The sequence below is a fragment of the Macrotis lagotis genome, chromosome 5 (genome assembly GCF_037893015.1).
Source record: "Macrotis lagotis isolate mMagLag1 chromosome 5, bilby.v1.9.chrom.fasta, whole genome shotgun sequence".
Lineage (NCBI taxonomy): Eukaryota > Metazoa > Chordata > Mammalia > Peramelemorphia > Peramelidae > Macrotis > Macrotis lagotis.
Genome location: NC_133662.1, coordinates 40994196 through 41008232, shown reverse-complemented (window position 1 = coordinate 41008232; position 14037 = coordinate 40994196). Strand labels below are relative to the sequence as shown.

At 37.4% G+C, this 14037-nt stretch overlaps 1 protein-coding gene across 1 annotated transcript in view; it reads left to right on the top strand.

Moving 5' to 3' along the window:
* Positions 1 to 1448: 1448 nt before the first annotated feature.
* COL21A1 (collagen type XXI alpha 1 chain) overlaps positions 1449 to 14037 on the top strand; it is a 322637-nt gene continuing 310048 nt past the window's right edge. The window contains exon 1 of the mRNA XM_074237242.1: positions 1449 to 1712. The gene's annotated coding sequence lies outside the window, so the exon portion shown is untranslated. The remainder of the gene's footprint in view (positions 1713 to 14037) is intronic.

The following is a 14037-nucleotide window of genomic DNA, read 5'->3' as shown; positions in this document are numbered from 1 at the left end:
TTGAGGCAAGGTCTTTCTGAGACATTTCCAGTCCCATACTTTGTTAAATTAAACTCCTGGAAATAATGACTGCATCAATCAAAAATAAAAACAAACCAAAAAGTCCCAAGAAAAATCTCAATAGGGAGGGTGTTGGGAAGTTTGAATTCCTTAGTGCTGGCTAGTTGCTAAGAAAGTGGTGGTCCCAGGGGCAGAGGATAAAGGAACATTTCTCAGCATCAATGTAGCTGAGGCTATAATGCAGAGTAGCCTTGTGGAGAGAAATCTCTGGCATGGTCTGGTCACTTGGGAATAGTCTTGGAATACTATTGAGATTCAAAGAAGCTTCTCTTGAGTTGACTGAGAATTAGCAGTATGGAAGAGAGGAGAGGGAAGGCAGAAATGACCCTATTAATAAATGTGGAGGAAGAAAAGAATCCCCGTTCAGAAACACAACCCTTACGACTCCTAAAACATTTTCAACTCTTTAATGAAATTTCTGAGGACCAAGATAGAAACTTTAACAACCATTCTCTTTAATGGAAACATCACTGTGTCATTTATATTGACCAAAATCTATAGCCTGAACGATTTTTATTGGATTGTGGCAATTGATGTAACCAAGGAAGACTCGAGTTTTATTTGTCTGGAACTGACAAATCATTCACAAGCAAAGTGATATTTCATTGTGAAGCATTTTCCCTGGGGTGAGTTCTCATTTACTGTCATTTCACAAGCAAGTAATACACAGATCTCTTCTTTACTCCCAAAATGAATTGTCTACCCATATCGTTGCAAATGAATGAACTATTCAACTAACAAGTTGCTCTCCATAAACCTCTCAGAAAAAATGTCACATTCTATCTGAGTTCTCCTAATCATCTCAGTCTAGGCACAAGTAGCCTCTCTAAACTAGTCTCTAGCTCCCTTTCTCATTGTGCTTTGTGTCTCCATTTTCGAAGTTCTGCTTGATCCTTTTCTTTTCTTTCTTTCTTTTTTTTTTTTTTAGGTTTTTGCAAGGCAATGGGGTTAAGTGTCTTGCCCAAGGCCACACAGCAAGGCAATTATTAAGTGTCTGAGGCCGGATTTGAACCCAGGTACTCCTGACTCCAGGGCCGGTGCTCTATCCACTGCGCCACCTAACCGCCCCTGCTTGATCCTTTTCTGCCTGAGTTCATTCTCGGGACCGCCAGTATTGTGTTTGGCTTTCAGTTGATCTCAGGACTCATTCTGTCCTAGCCAAAGTCAGATATCGGGGGGTCTGGGGTTCCTCTCTTCTGGCTGGATTGGCCGCGAATCTGAGCACGCTCAGGGGCAGGTTCGGAACTCTCGGAGGAAGCGTTGGTCCTTCGGGATACTGATCCAAAACCCACCCTCAAGCTTTGGGAGCCGGAAAGAGGGTGGGAGGGTGGGGGGCGGTGAGTCTGGGACCTTATCTCTCAGGCTCCGCCTCCCTAAGACAGAGAGAAAGTTTCCCGCAGTTGGCGAGCCTTTCCTATTACAAGGCTGCGGAGAGCCGGACCATACTGCGAGAGCCACCAGGGGAGGGAGGAGAACTGGAACACAGGTCTCTGCCTGAGGGGGCAGTCTCTGCTCAGCGTCCTTTGGAAGCGCCTCTGGCTGCCTCACCTGCCCGGAGAAGTTTGAGGGTGTGGGCACTTCAGTGTGCGCTGCAGACCCCTGACTTCTCTCTCCTTCTACCTGGCTTTTTGCGCGCCCAGGGAGCGCACCAGGTAAGAGCCCCGGGGGGCACGCTCCTAGCTTCCCGGGTATCTCTGACTGATCAGTGGGCTTCACTAGCATCTGGGCGAGGGCAAACGTGCGAACGAATACTTTCCTTACTGGGTTTATGTGTCTAAGTTTGTCTTTTTCCTAGAAAAAAGATGCAAACAGTCCCAAGAAAGCAGATGCTTAGAGAGGGCAGGGCAGGGGTATCAGTAGGTTCCATTTACTAATTAAAAAGTTTGTCCTGGACAAATTCTGGTGTAGAACCCCCTGGAACTGCATAGGTGTGGTGGTGAGGGCGCCAGAGTGGCCCGGGGGCGGAGTGGGGAGCGGGAAGAGGTGCGAACTGAGGAGAAGGTGGCGTGATTACAAAGAGACCCAAGCTTCTTTTGTTGGAGATCTCCTTTCACTTCCCGGCCTCGCGAAGGGTTTTCTGCTTTTCATGAGAAGGGAGCAGAAAAGATCTAGGATTGGGAGTTCAGGTGGCTATGACACTACTTAAAAAAAGTTCTGAAACCTTTTTTTTGTGTTCTAAACCTCTGACAAGCTTATGGATCCCTTATAATAATGACTTTAACTGCTTAAAATAAAATACCCAGATTTAAAAGGAAATCTAAAACTGAGATAGTTATTCAAAGGACCTTGATTAAAAACCCCTGTCTTAAACGACTGGACACATCAAAAACAAAGAAAACCTTACCAAGGTATCTGTCTGAAGGGGTATGGTATCCCAGCACCTGTAGGTGCTACTGGTCAGACCTTTTCCCTTATCTTGTAAACCTTTAAGACTTAAGGTTGAAGTTATATTTTTTTTTTTCCTGGAAAAGACAGGAGGGGTGGAGAGTTGGCCATCTTCTTGGATTTTTTTTCCAACATAGTGAAATTTGTTACCTTGGAAGTGTAGAGGGAATAGTGGTCCTGTTTATTTTTCCCTTTAAACCAAGGAAATGAAGCCAGAGAAGGGGGTGTATGTATGAGTTGTCTAGTTGTAGTAACATGAAAATCTGGCACTGCTCACAAGCAGCATATTAGATGATCCAGCAGCATCTGTCATGCTTGCAGATGTTAGACTACATGGTTCAGTTTAATTTTTTTTAATTATGCATTGAGCTTAAAGGTGAATAGGAAGTCATGCAACTTCTGTTCCTGAGCTATGATGAGATGAAATGTAGGCATACTTCCCCAGTTTTGTAGAAGTTTGGAAATTCAAGATGGCTAACTAAAAATTACATCTCTTGCTAAACCATGAGTACAAAAATAGATTAAAAATGACTCTGCAAATGGGCTTAAGTGGATTACAAAGTCTAAAACTGAATTAGAAAATCTTGAATAGGCACTGGTCCAGTCACAACACATTTGTACTGTGGTGAACAGTGCTAACTGTACCAAGACTTTTTGTTCAGAGCAACAGAATGACTCTTGAAGATGTTCATGCCAGTAGACCTGTTAAGAGAGAGGTACCAATCTCACATTTAACTAATCCTGAGAACTCCCTTGCATAATGGACTGAGACATCATGTTGTACATGCCCTTTATCTAATTACTTGAATGAAATCCCCCTGTCCTGCCAGAATATAAGTTATGTGGGTACTGGAAATTTGTCTCTATGGTCAGATTTTACTCATTGTGCTGAGCTCTATGTCAACAGCATGTGCTCTATGACATGTTGTGAATTCTATAGCTATATGATCCTTGTAGTCAAGCCACAGTCAATCCTGCAGTTTAAAGTAGAATTTGTAAATGCAGTGAAACTGGTCAGAAGAAATTTCTCTTTTGAGGGACATTTATGTTCCAAATCAATACCTAGCCAGGCAAGCTGACATTGATTCATACTATTCTTACAAAAAGAAGAAATGAATGATAAAATAGCAAGCTCTCATCAATGAAAAAGCCAAGTATAGTAGAGACTGTGGGTTTTCCCAGGCTTCTGAGTGATAGAATGTACTGAAATGACATATTTATATCAAAATTTGTTTAAGACAATATAAGAGCAAAAGAGAACCCAGAGCAAGAAATAAACCTATATTGCATCCAAGTTGGGAGATAATGGAAGTTTTATTCATTCATTCATCAATCCATTTATTCATTCAGGTTTGTTTATTTATTATTAGACTTGTGGTTCTATTGCTAAAAGGAAAATTTTATGAGGACACTCCCTCTACCAAGGCTGGTAGACTTCTTGTAGCTTTAGAGTTTCTTGAGGATAGTTTAAGATACTTGTTCAGAATCATACAGATGGAACTCCACTGAGGCATACCTTAAACTCTGGGCTTCCAGTCTCTAGGAGCTTCTTCCAAATCACTGCATGATTATGCTTTTATTAGTTGATAAATTGTTTCTTTCTCTATTTGAAATAACTCTAAAACTGCCTTATATAATGCAGGAGTGAAAAAAAATAAGAAAAGCAATACTTTTTTTACATAATTTGATTCACATAGTTCTTGAGAGAAATTATTAATGATAGAAATTTAACAAAGACCATGGACTTAAACCCAAAAGACACTTAAATTGATCATTTACTCCAAATCCTTCATTTTGCTAAAAAACAAAAATGAGGAAATAGAAGGTAAGTGACTTGCTCAGAGTCACAAAGAGAATGACAGAACTAGGATTTTAGCCCAGGACCTCTAACTCCTAATCAAAAATGCCTTTTCCATTGTAACATAACATATAATTAGAATTGGGAAAATCTACAATGTCTTTCTTGACTTCAAATTAAGTGCTATTTTTACCACATCATACTGCTTTTATCAAATACTTCTCATATATCCCATAATATCTTGATGCTTATATTATTTCTATTGTAAACAAAAAAATTACCCAAAACACTGCTAAATTCTGTATTTCTTTGTGTATATTAGTAGTGACTCATCCTATGATGTTTCATTGTGATTTAAGGTGATCCTAGGTTTTTAAAGGTTATGACAAGTTTTACCAAAGTAAAGACTTTTTACCAAAGGAAAGACTTTGAATATGAGCTGGATGATATATCAAATCTCCTTGAAATTTGCAAAGTGCTTTTCTCACAACAAACCTCTGAAGTATGTATCATGGTATACACTATTTCCCATTTACAAGTGTGAAAGAACGGACAGAGTTAAGTATCTTCTGAAAGCTCCCTCTTACACACACACACACACACACACACACACACACACACACACACACAGACACAAAGACACACAGACACACACAAAACACTTTGTGAATTAGGAAATAAATGATATTAAAGGGTAAGCAACTTAGATCCTTTAAATGTTACATTAGCTCTTTTCAGGGCATTCAATTGTTGACTTATAATTGTTGCTGTTCAGTTGTTTAGTCATACCCAATTCTTCATTACCCTGTGGACTATAGTACTGCAGGTTCTTTTGTCCTTCACTGTCTTCCAAAACTTGTCTAAACTCATGTTTGTTGCTTCTAGTGCACTATCCATCTCATCCTCTGTTTTTCCATTCTCCTTTTCCCTTCAGCCTTTTCCAACAGCACCAGCTTTTCCAATGAGTTTTGTCTTCTCATCATGTGGCCAGAGGATTTGATTTTCAGCTTCAGTATTTACCTCTGACTTATATACTAATTTAGTAATACTTTGGAGAATTTATTTGAAAATTAATGAAGTTCTTTGCATTCTTAGATAAACAATTCTAGTAAATTGATCCACATGGCAATGAATTTAGGCTGCTACCTTTCATTCTCTCTCCTCCCCTGCTCCCTACTGGACCTGTGATTTTATTCCTATAGTACACTTTGGATAAAGAAACTCTCTTAAATATTTGCAAGTTACTACCTACTTTTCAGTTCATGATCTTAGTGGCCAGACTGATGTTGAGAGGGTAAATGGTTCCTGGAACCATAATCCTTATTATGTCTCAAAATTTATCATGTTACACTGCCTTTCTAAGATAATCATAGTCTTCTTAAACAATAATTATGATAGTTACCATTTAAAGGACAGCTAGGTGGTGCAAGTAGATAGAGCACTGGGTGGGTGTTAGGAAGGCTCATCTTCCTGAATTCAGATCTGGCCTCAGATTCTTCTAGCTATGTGACTTTGGGCAAGTCACTTAAGCCTGTTTGCCTCAGTTCCCTCAATGTAAAATAAATGGAGAAAGAAGTGGCAAATCATTTCAGAATCTTTGCCAAGAAAACCACAAATAAGTCAAATAGAGTAGGATGTGACTGAAATTTCCAGACAACAACATTTATAATATAATACTATAATGTCTGAAAAAAATACTTTACAAATATTATTTCATTTAATCTTTGCAACATCTATGTGTCGGATTCTTTTTTATCCCAATATTACAGATAAGGAAACTGAAGTTTAGAAAAGTCATGTGTCTTACATAACTAGGAAATGTCAAAGACAGGGATCAAACTCAGATCATTCAAGTTACAGGCCCAAAATTCAATCTATTATTCTACTTAGATGCAAAGTAAATCCCTTGTTTATGAATCATGCATTTTAGGGATGATTTTATTTCAAACCCTCCTCATTTTTTTTTTAGACAGGAAAACTGAAGTCAGTGAAATTCAATAACTTCCTAGAGATTACTGGCAAATTACTTGAGAATAGGTAGTCAAAGAGCCAGTACTCTTGGAAGTCAGTAGAAAATGAACTCTACCATTGTGATAGCAAGGATAAACATATACATGAAATGAAGAAAGGGAAATGCCAAGCCTTTGTCTTCCTTATTTAACAGCAAACAATTCCTAACTCACCTCCTCAATGATCCCCCCAAAACAAATTTCTGCCATTTCAAGAACATGTGGAGTTTATAGAATTTTATCTTTGATTTGTGGATTTATTTATTTTTTTAATAATTACCCACCTTTGGGGGTGGCTAGGTGGTGAAGTGGATAGAGCACCGTCCCTGGAGTCAGGAGTACCTGAGTTCAAACCTGGCCTCAGACACTTAATAATTACCTAGCTGTGTGGCCTTGGGCAAGCCACTTCACCCCACTGCCTTGCAAAAACCTTAAATAAATGCCCATCTTTGTAGCGCTATCTTTGAAATCTATGCAGAATGAGCTTTGATTTTTGGTAATGTTTTGCCATTTCAAATCTGAGTAGGGATTTTTAGGTGTGTATTGATGATCAAGTCATTCATCCTCTTTACCTCAGTTTCCTCATCTGAAAGATGAAGTTAAATAAGTGGATTGGATTTAGTAGCCTCTAAGTATTTTTATCTCTCAATCAAATGATCCTTTAATCTTGCTTCAGAGACATCTTTTAAAAACATTTTTAGGAAACTTGGATACCTTTTTTTTTCCAAATTCAAGTTTGGTGACCTTCTGGGAATCTTGCCAGGTATTGTACTTGATTCAGTGCTTGGTAAGTTTTTGTTTTGGCCTGTGTTGTTTTGATCTAGGTCACTTCAACCCTGATTGCAATATAATATTACCCATTAACATTTTATTTCCCTCATTACTGGTGTCAAAAAGAAAATATTGGAAATTGATAACAGTTTCTTTTTTAAAAGAAAAAATCTCACTTATGAGTTTTATAAAGTCTTTTTTGTAATAATTAACTAAGAAGTTTTTTTTAATCCTCCAAATCATATATGTACTGTTAGCATATCACCCCCAGAACATAGAAAAAAACCTTTTTAGCAGATTATTTTAAAGTTTCATCAAAGCATCTCTACTGTAGATTAAACTTCAAAGATTTTTGAAAGGATATTTTATCCTTAAAAATAGGTAAGTACACAATATAATAATGGTTACTCTTGTTACAAAATTGTAGGACACCAAGAAGTTAAAGTTAGTGTCCAGGAATTTCTGGGCAAGAATTTTCTAGTAATACTGAATTGTTAGACTAATTCGGCCTGCCCTCTTCTGCTATATTGTTTATCTCTCAATATAAAATTCCTGTTTTTGTAGACACTTTAGAAATCTGTGATGATCCAAGGTGAAATATAATTGACCTAATCAGAATATATTTATATAGTCATTCAGAAAAATTTTTGCAGAAAACTCCCATTCATATGCAAAAAGTAAGTTTCAATGAAATCTTTGATGTAAAATATTGTGTTAGACAAAACCAGTTTCTAAAAAAATATGCTCTTTCCCTCTGTCCCCATTCCAAACAAATGACAAAAATAAAACAATGCCCATAGTGTGAAGAGCTGGTTATTATTTTTTCCCCTAAGATGTCTGCTAGCACAAATTTGTCTCTAACATTTTAATCTTCCAATAAGGTAGATTAGGAATTTAAGTATTGTCTCAACAAGCAATGAAAAAAAATTATTCCCTAGAGGGATAATGTCTAGGAAAATAATTATTTTCCCTGGAATTTCTGATAGCTGTCAACACTATATAGTTTCTGGGCCTATTATATAGTTTCTGGACCTACTTACTCAGTCATTTAAAAAATATCAACTTTTCTTTCACTCTTTTCACCTGCTGCCATGTCAGTCTTTTGAGTTATTTATTTTTCATTGTTCAAAAATGACGGGAAATAGAAAAAACTCAGTCATAATCTCTCTGCTACAATGTAGATATATACAATAGTAATTGATAAACAGCATCACTAAGCTAGCTAGGTGATACAGTAGATATAATACCAGGGAGATCTGAGTTCAAATCCATTCTCAGACACTTACTTGCTGTGAGACCTTGGGCAGGTCATTTTCTTGTGTTTGCCTCAGTTTCTCATTTGTGGAATGAGCTGGAGAATTATCTTTGCCAAACAAACCCCAAATGGGGCCATGAAGAGTTAGACACACCTGAAAATGAATGAACCACAACAACAATTACTAGGATAGTGAGGCAGTTAATGGTGCAGTGAAAAGCACACTGGGTCTGGAATAAGGAAGATCATGTTCATGAGTTCAAATCTATCCTCAGATACTTATTAGTTATATGACCCTTGGCAAGTCACATAACCTCTCTCCGTTTCAGTTTTCTCCACTGTAAAATGGATGATAACAAAAGCACCAACGTTGAAGGGTTATTATCAGGATTAAATGAGATATTTGTAAAAAGAAGTTAATATAATACTTGAGACATAGTAGGCATTATACTATTGCATATTCCCTTCCTCTCTCTAGTGCATGGAGGAAACATAATTCTACAAGGCAAAGCAGGGATCAAGGTAAGACTATGAATCAGTGAGAAAGGTCAGAAGTGCACCTCTTGTTTGCAAACAAGAAATGTTAACTCTTATATCAAATCATTTGATATGTTCATTACTACCCTCAACAGAGTGCCTTCTATGTAGGAAGTACTCTGATTAGAATCACAGTTTTAGAAATGGAAGAAAATGTGGAGGCTTTTTAATTGATTACTACTACAAAAAGGAAATGTTGTCAGTAGAAATAGCAGTGAATTGAGAGTTAGGTAAATTTGAGTTTTGGTTTGGGTTGTAACTAACCATGTAATTTGGGCACATCACTTCTCTTCCCACTTTCCTTCTTAATAGTGGTGGTGGTAGCAGTAGCAGCAGCGGTAGTAGTAGTAGTAGTAGTAGTAGTAGTAGCAGTAGTAGTGGTAGCAGTAGCGGTAGTAGTAGTAGTAGTAGTAGTAGTAGTAGCAGTAGTAGTGGTAGCAGTAGCGGTAGTAGTAGTAGTAGTAGTAGTAGTAGTAGAAGTAGCAGCAGCAGCAGTAGTAGTAGCAGTCAGCAACACAGCGGCAGTAGCAGTAGTAGTCAGTACTAGCAGCAGCAGCAGTAGTAGTAGTAGTAAGCAGCAGGAGCAGAGATAGTAGGACCGGTAGTAGTAGCAGTAGCAGTAATCTTAGTAGAAGTAATAGCTGGTGTTTATATAATACTTTTAGGTTTGCAAAATGCTTTACATTCATTGTCTAATTTGACCCTCATAGCAACTTATTGGGGTCAGTACATATTATTTCTATTTTATAGATGATGAATTTAAAATTCACAAAAGGTGACATTCCCAGCATCAATGTCTGAGACCATATTCAAACCCTGGAAGTCCTAATTATCTGTTCACTAATGAATGCTTCATTTTATCTGTAAAATTGGAAAAGTCTAAGTTGGATTTAGATGCCTTTTATGAATTTGATTCTACAATATGGTTCCTCCAATCAAGAAACCTATCATCTAGTTGGGGGGAATATTGGACACCTTTGTTAAAGAGATAGTTATAATTAGGATGGGACAACTGGGCCTTTTCTTCAGGGTACTAATATCATCTGTATTCCTTCGGCAGACGAAATAGCACAGTTTAGTATCTAATTATTGAAAACAATTGGGGCAGCTAGGTGGCGCAGTGGATAGAGCACCAGCCCTGGAGTCAGGAGTACCTGAGTTCAAATCCAGCTTCAGACGCTTAATAATTACCTAGCTGTGTGACCTTGGGCAGGTCACTTAATCCCATTGCCTTGCAACTCACCCCCCACCCCCAAAGAAAATAATTGACATTAGGCAAAATAGGACACCAGCAGATGTCAAGCAGGGGTGAATTCTTTTCCTGCTCCATCCTAGTCCTTTCCCTCTTCCATGTGTCAGCCTCTTCAATATTGACCTCAGGCCTATATTTCAGGATGTCTGTTTTTCCCCCTGAGGCAATGCCCTGCCCTTCCATTCTGGCTCAACTAAGGCTCCATCTCATGCTGCTTGGCCCAGGGATAGTGTTTAATATTTGTGTCTAGCACAAAAAATGCCTTGTTACTGCTATAGATATAACAATAATCCAGGTAGTATGTATTGAGCATATAGGCCAAGCTTCCGTTCAAGGTTATAGCAGAGATCTTTCCTTATAGACAATGGCTAATCATTGTTTGTTTAAATACCACTATTGAAGAGGACCTATTCAAATAATATCTCCAGATTTTTTCCCTTTAAAAATGATTTAACTCTTTCCTGATAAATCACAGGCATGAAAATACTTGTTAGATCTGTGGAATCATAAAGGAATCTTGAAACCAACATAAAGTATTGTATTTAATTAACTACGACGTTCATAACACATTGCTTTTTTTTGTTGTTTTTTGTGTTGTTTTTTTGCAGGGAAATGGGGATAAGTGACCTGCCCAAGGTCACACAGCTAGGTAATTATTAAGCGTCTGAGACTGGATTTGAACTCAGGTCCTCCTGACTCCAGGGCCTGTGCCCTATCCACTGCAGGTGCCCTACCCATCTAGCTGCTCCTCATAATACATTGTTGTTAAAATATTGCTAGGCAACTAGATGGCTCAGTGGATAGAGTACCAATCTGGAGACAGGAAAACTCTTCTTCCTGAATTCAAATCCAGTCTCAGAGACTTACTAACTTTGTGACCCTGGATAAATCACTTAAACCTGTTGGTCTCAGCTTTTTCATCTGTAAAACAAACTAGAGATAGAGATGGCAAGTTATTACAGATTCTTAACCAATAAAATCTTAAATAGGGTCATAAAGAGTCAGACATGACTGAAAAATGACTGGACAAAATCTTGCTATTAAAAACATCCTGCTGGTTTACAGTGAAGGTACATTTGGTTTAAAAAATACGTCTGTGTTGAAATAAAAGACTAGATCTTTGTTTAAAATATTTAAAATTGTTTTTCATGTTATCAGATATCTCTTAACTTGGGAATTACTTTATTGGTCCAAATACTGAGTGCTCTGAATGCACAACACCCCCAAAATTGTATCTCTTTGAAAAGGAAAATATAAAGCTATACAATAAAAAGAATATCTGATTATAGGCTATATATTCAGGTTCTATATAGATCATATTTGGGAATGGGGAAATATAGTCTACACTTGGACCAAAATTATGCATGAAGTTTTTTGTTAATGTTTTCATCACTTAAATTTTTGTTGACAGTTATGAGTATCAGAAGCATGGTGAGAAGAGCTTTGGCATGGAAATTAGGGGTCCTGGGATTGAATACCAGTTTTATTACCAATTTGTCTTATAGTCATGGGCTAATATATCCATATTTCTGAACCTCAGCTTTCTCATTGACAAGATGAGAGGGTTGGTCTAGGTAATCTTTGTCTTTCCATGGATAAAAAGATAAGAACACTAGTAATAAATACAGATATGGTTAAGAGTAATGAGAGTGTATAATTTCAATTTGTGTTTTCTGAGCCCCAAAGTTTTGAAATGACAATTTTTATTTCACATAAAAATTTCACAAAAAAAGATAATTATTATCATAGTTTAAATGTTAAATTTTTAGTACTGCAATTTAACTCTAATTCAAAAAAAATACAGCTAGTGCCAGATGTGCTTTTACTGAAGGCACCCTGATTACAGAGAGTAAAATCAGGATGAAATTAAATTCATGATTTTCAAGTGGAAAAATCAACTTATTGCTTTCTATACACGTCAAGTCATTCAATATGCCTTCATTTAGCACTTTTATATGTGCCAGGCACTTTGCTAAGTGCTAGAAATATAAAGAAAGAAAAAGCTCAGTTTCTCTTCTCAAGGAGACCCAATCTAATGAGAAAACAACATGCAAATAGCTCAGTAAAAAAGATAGAATTATAATTGGAAGATGATTTCAGAGGTAAGGTGCTAGTAGCTAAGGGACCTCCTAAAGGAGATGGAATTTGACATTAATTTTTAAGCAAGTAAGGGAAGACAGGCAGTGGACATGAAGATGGAGAGACTTCTACACATGAAGGACAATGAGCACAAGTGCTTAGAGATGGATTATCTAGTGAGTTTACAAAAGAGGCAAAGAAGGTCAGTGTTGGTATATCATAAAGTATAAGAAGACTGGAAATGTAGGAAGAGGGCAGCGTTGTGAAAGGCATTAAATCTCAAATAAAGCATTTTATATTTGAACTTAGAATCATTAGGGAGACACTGTAATTTATTTAGTGAGCTGGGAGTATTATCTGGTCAGACTTTGCAAAATTATTGGCAATTTAGCCAGATGAATTAGACTGGAGACAGACTTGAAGCAAGAAGACCAACCAGAGGGTTAATGTGATATTTTAGGCATGAGGTGATGAAAGCCTGTGCTATTGTATTAGTTATGTGAATGAGAAGAGTTCATATATGAGATGTGATAGTAGAAATGCCAAGACTTAACAATTGATTAAGTCTGTGGTGTGAGTGTGGATGAGGAGTCAAAGGTGATACCAAGGTTGTGAGCTTAGCTAACTGGAAGGTTAGAGGCATTCTCTATGGGAATAGGAAAAATTAGGAAGAAGGAGGCTTTGGAGGAAAATAATGAGTTCTCTTTTGGATGTGTTGAATCTGAGATGTCCAAAAGGTAGTTGAAGATATTAGACTGAAAATCTGGAGAGAGATTAGGACTAAATATATTGATCTGAAAAGTATCTGCAGAGATGTGATAATTGAATCCATATGAGTCATAATATTTAAACAAAGAGGGTAGCCTGGGACAGAGCAGGATATTGCATCCACAGAGTGTTTCTTCCAATGCCTAATCTGCTTATATCGGTATAGTTTAAAGTTATTTTATTGCTTTTCCTCTCGTAGAAAGATTAGAATTTCAATACCATACCAATAATTCCTTCATGTTGTATTAGGGCAGTTTCAACCCCCTTTGAATAACTGTTTGTGCCTTCTTTGGAAAGTAGTTTTGTTTGTGTTGTTCTGTCTTTTCAATTGTGTCTGACTCTTCAGCACCCCTTTTGGATTGTCTTGACAAAGATAACAAACGGTTTGCCATTTCCTTCTCCGGTTCATTTTACAGACCAGGAAACTGAGACAGAGTTAAGTAATTTATCCAGAGTCATACAGCTAGTAAGTGTGTGAGACTAGATTTGAACTTAGGAAGAGGCATTCTATCCACTGCACCACCTATATATTTGCAATTATCAGGTGAAAATCAAAGCTTTGTGTGTTGGATGAGCTCTGCAGAGGAAGAAGGGGAGAAAGAGAAAAGAACCTAGGAAATTCATATTCCAGGAATGTGTAGAGGAAGAACAACCAGGGCACGCAACTGAAAAGAAAAAAGAGGCAGGAAGAGAACTGGGAGACACAGGTTCATCTGAATCAAGGCAGGAGGGAGTTAATAATAATTCCAAAGGTATATGTGGGTGATATCTAACAAAAAGCCATTGAATTTATCAATGAAGAAGTCGTTGTTCTTAAGGAGAACCATTTCTTTGTTATGATGAAGAAAGAAGCTGAATTGTAGGTGTAAAGACTACGTGATATGCAAGTGGGGACATGAGTGTAGACTACTATTTTTTATTTTTTTTATTTTTTAGAATTTTGCAAGGCAAATGGGTTTGAGTGGCTTGCCCAAGGCCACACAGCTAGGTAATTATTAAGTGTCTGAGCCCGGATTTGAACCCAGGTAGTCTTGACTCCAGGGCTGGTGCTTTATCCACTGCCACCTAGCTGCCCTGACTAATATTTTTTTTAAAGAAATTTAATTATAAAGGGTAGGAGAAG